This window comes from Mandrillus leucophaeus, unplaced genomic scaffold (genome assembly GCF_000951045.1).
Source record: "Mandrillus leucophaeus isolate KB7577 unplaced genomic scaffold, Mleu.le_1.0 Scaffold58, whole genome shotgun sequence".
NCBI classification, from domain to species: Eukaryota; Metazoa; Chordata; class Mammalia; order Primates; family Cercopithecidae; genus Mandrillus; species Mandrillus leucophaeus.
This window is the reverse complement of record NW_012106252.1, coordinates 244,157-248,812: the sequence shown is the minus strand read 5'-3', so window position 1 is coordinate 248,812 and position 4,656 is coordinate 244,157. Positions and strand designations below refer to the sequence as shown.

At 40.9% G+C, this 4,656-nt stretch overlaps 1 pseudogene; it reads left to right on the top strand.

Annotated features, from left to right (window-relative positions):
- The first annotated feature begins 434 nt into the window (after positions 1 to 434).
- The window catches only part of LOC105553073, a 6,464-nt pseudogene continuing 2,242 nt past the window's right edge, over positions 435 to 4,656 (top strand).

The window sequence follows — 4,656 nt, the reverse complement described above, 5'->3', positions numbered from 1 at the left end:
AAAAAAAAAAAAAAAAGAAAAGAAAAATATCCTAATTTAATTGTTTCTTACTGTCCAAGTTAAGGTTGAGAAAGAAAAAAAAAATCCCAGGCCAAATAGCCTTCTGATGAGGTTGTTTTGTTTTTGTTTTGTTTTGTTTTTTTGAGCCGAGTCTCACTCTGTCGCCCAGGTTGGAGTGCAATGGCACCATCTTGGTTCACTGCAACCTCTGCCTCCCGGGTTCAAGCGATTCTCTTGCCTCAGCCTCCCAAGTAGCTGGGATTACAGGTGCCCACCACCCTGCCCAGCTAACTTTTGTATTTTTAGTAGAGAGAGGGTTTTACCATGTTGCCCAGGCTCGTCTCGAACTCCTAACCTCAGGTGATCCACCCACCTTGGCCTCCCAAATTGCTGGGATTACAGGCGTGAGCCACCGTGCCCTGTCTCTAATGAGGATGTTAAGGTAAGAATTTATTAGCAAAGTGAACTTTAAATCATGTGTAAACTTTAATAATAGTTCATTCCACTGTGTGTTTCCTTGCTTCCCAGTTGGTAAATACTAATTCATACCCATGATGTATTATTTTTAAAATACTATATAGCCCCTAAAGCTTACTGCAAATATCTATCCACCTCCTATTTCTTACAGTTCCTTGATTCAATGTCCTGTTAGTTTCTCTGACTGTTCAGTTGCGTATTCTGAATTCTTGTGTTTCATGTTTAAAAAAAAGAAAAAAAAAGTGTGAGTCTTCTTCTGTAGAAATGAGGTCTACATTATAGCCTGATTCTGTAATAGTAATTGAAGAGTCAGTGTTACTTTTCTGTAAATGTTTCTTTGGCATCTCTGATTTATTTGACTTCTGAAATCTAATTTCTTCCTCTTTCTCCTTTGAAAAAGTAGGTCCCTTCCACTTGGTTCATTGTGGTGAGCCCTGAGCAATGTCTAGAGATTGATCTTCCAGCAGACAGTGGATCGATTCCAGGAAGGTTTTAGTACCCGGCCTGTCTTTGCAGTTCTGCAATCCTCAGAGTCTCCAAACTCTGATGCTAGCATTTACATTTTCCTGTGCACAGGGACAAAACTACGAAGACTTTTTGCTGCAAAACGAAAACGCACTGTCTGATCTACCTTGTAACTGCTGTCTACTTTATATACTCAAATAGCTGTGTTTAGGATGGAAATGGTCAGGTCTGGAATATACTGCAGTAGATACTGCAATTCACAAGCAATTTTACAGAAGAAGCACCCAAACCCGACTCTAAACTATGTTTGCCTTTCCTCAAGAGTCACTTCTAAACTTTTTTTCACAACACACATTTTTCATAGTTGTAACCTTTCCATTTGGTGTTTTGTTTTGGGGTTTGTCACTTAATCTAATCTACACATTCCCCAGAGCCAGCAGAGGCTACATTCCTGTCATTTAAAATCATTTGCTGGTGTTTTCCTTATGTCACTATACCATAATTTGCTGAGCCATTTCCTTATTTGGTATTTGGATTATTTCCAATTCTTCACTCTTATAAATAGCGGCACAGCAACATCTTTGAACAAGTTGCATTTTTTCCCTTTTGGGTTATTTCCTTGGGGTATATTCCCAAAACTGGTATTGCTGGGTCAAAGGTTTGAAAAGTTTCATAGCTCTTGTTACCCACTGCCAGAATGTTCTCCAGGCAGATTGCGGCATATTTGAGCATTTCAAATGTTTAAGTAGGTTTCCCACGATATAAAATAATATTAACCATCATCTTTTTTTCTGATTCTTCCATAACCTTCATGAGGGAAGGAATTGCAAAATTTCAAAACAAAATAAAAATAAAGATGAAAAAGCACTATTTCTGTAGCCAGAGATGAGCCCTTTTAGGCTAGCTTGATTGTAATGTCAGCTGATGAGGATCTGAGACTGAGATAGTTTTCGGGAGAATTTAAACCCTACTAGTGGCAAGCAATCAGGAAAACTTGTTAAGAAGAGTAGATAGGGAGGCAAAAAATAGTAAAAAAGGTTGCATTCTCTTTGCTCAGCTACCTTTAGAGTAACGTCCCCAGCAGAGAGAAAAATAAACTTTCCGTGCCTTTCAGATTCAGGTTATCCATTATCTTTAGGTGACGTCTAAGGATTGTGAATGCTTGCAGACCTTGATCTCCTCAGCTTCAGAACTGAAAGATTTTTTGGTTTTGTTTTTGGTTTTTATTTTATTGAAACAGCATCTCACTGTGTCACCCAGGCTGGAGTGCAGTGGCACAATCATGGTTCACTGCAGCCTCCACCTCCTGGGCTCAAAGGATCCTGCCACCTTAACCTCCCAAGTAGCTGGGACCCCATGCACGTGCAACCATACTGGGCTTTTTTTTTTTTTTGAGACAGAGTCTCGCTCTGTTGCCCAGGGTGGAGTGCAGTGGTGGGATCTTGGCTCACTACAACCTCTGCCCCCTGAGTTCAAGTGATCCTCCTGCTTCAGCCTCCCAAGTAGCTGGAATTACAGGCGCCTGCCACCACACCTGGCTAATTTTTGTATATTTAGTAGAGACGGGGTTTCACCATGTTGGCCAGGCTGGTCTTGAACTCCAGGCCTCAAATGATCTGCCCGCCTTGGCCTCCCAAAGTGCTGGGATTACAGGCAAGAGCCACCGCACCTAGCCTTCTACTCTTTATTTTGAAAAACAGCAAATTAAAAAAATGCAATGGTTCGCAATCAGCCTGGGCAACATAGTAAAACCCATCTCTACTTAAAATACAAAAAATTAGCCAGGCGTGCTGGTACACACCTGTAATCCCAGCTACTCGGGAGACTGAGGCAGGAGAATCATTTGAACAGGGAGGCAGAGGTTGCAGTGAGCCAAGATCATCCCACTGCACTCCAGTCTGGACAAAAGAGTGAGACACCGTCTCAAAAAAAAAAAAAAAAAAAGGCAATGAATTTCTGTATATTCTTCTTGTAAATCACCAAGTACAGTATTCACATGTTGCCACATTGCTCTATCACTCTCTCGCTAGATATATGTATATATTCTTGGTTTTTGATCCTTCATTTCAGCAAAATTTACAATCATCAGTCATCACGGCCTTTACTTCTAAATAACTTCATGTATCTCCCAAAAGCAAGGACATTTTCTTACATAGCCACAATAACATGTGTTCTTTTATAAATGAACCTCAGTTTCAAAAAAAAAAACCTCAGTTTAAGAGAAACAAAAAATTAACAATAAACTGAGGCAAATTAAATATTTTCTGTTTCAATACCTGGCACCCTGGGTCCAAAGACCTCCTTGCTCACTGAAGCTCACCTGCCCTGCTTCCCGCTCGTCCACACCCCGGAGCTGTGGCCCATCCCTGCTGGGGAACATTCCAGAAGACCCTTGACTCCTTGGCTCTGCTGAGCCTCAGATTCCTGCTGGGGCTTTGAATGTCTTAGTGCCAATCTACACATTTCCTTCCTTCTCTGAAAGCCAACAAGTTGATCATTCAATTAACAGAACATTTAGATTACTGTCAAAGTTAACATCTTTATTTTATTACTGTAATAAGAAACTTTAAACTCTAAATGTTTCAAATTATTTGTTCATAAAATCCCTTATGATTACCACTTATGTAAGCAGGGTCCATCTTTTAATTTAATAATTTTTCAACTGGAGCAATTCGTTCATTTCACAAGTATTTATCAAGCATCTACTATATTCCAGGCATTTCTGGAATTTAAATAGCTAGTACAGGCCAAGCGCGGTGGCTCACGCCTGTAATCTCAGCACTTTGGGAGGCCAAGGCAGATGGATCACCTGAGGTCAGGAGTTCAAGACCCACCTAGCCAACATGGTTAAACCTTGTCTCTCCTAAAAATACAAAAATTAGCCTGGCGTGGTGGCATGTGCTTGTGGTTCCAGCTACTTGGGAGCCTGAGGCAGGAGAATCACTTGAACTCAGGAGGCAGAGGTGCAGTAAGCCAACATTGCGCCACTGCTCTCTAGCCTGGACAACAGAGCGAGACTCTGTCTCAATAAATAAACAAATACATACATACATACATACATACATACATACATACATACATAAAATAGCTAGTACATTTGAACAACTACTATGTCCCAGGCACTGGGACACCTAGGTTAATCCTCAAAATGATTTCTATTCCAATTTTCCAGATGCATAAACTAAGAAGTTAAGTAACTTGCCCAACACCCAGGCAATCTGCCTCCATCTGGAACCTGTGTTCACAGGCACCAGGTAACACTGCTGGGAGAGCCTTAGGGGAAGCTCTTTTGTGGGGCCACCAAGAGCACCCACATTGCTGAGATAGAGGGGACACTTGCCTTAGGTGGGGCTGGTTGTTTTTGAAGGAAGGACTCCCCCAAAAGGCAATTCCATTTTCCCAGCTTCTGTGCTCTAGCAGATAAAATAGATAGCAGCAAGAAAATGGCACCTGTGTGTGTGTGTGTAATTGTTTCTGAAAAATTGACAATGCAGTCAACCTTAACTTGGCTTCTAGGACATTCTCGGTGTTCTCTTCCCTCTGGTCATGCCTCCTCTGTCTCCTTCATCAACCTTCACCCTGGTTTTCCATGTCCCAGGACCTCAAGGCTCTGTGCGGGTCCTTTTTTCCTCACGTCCTATCTGAGATTTATTTATTTATTTATTTATTTATTTATTTATTTATTTATTTTATTTTATTTTATTTTTTTTTTGA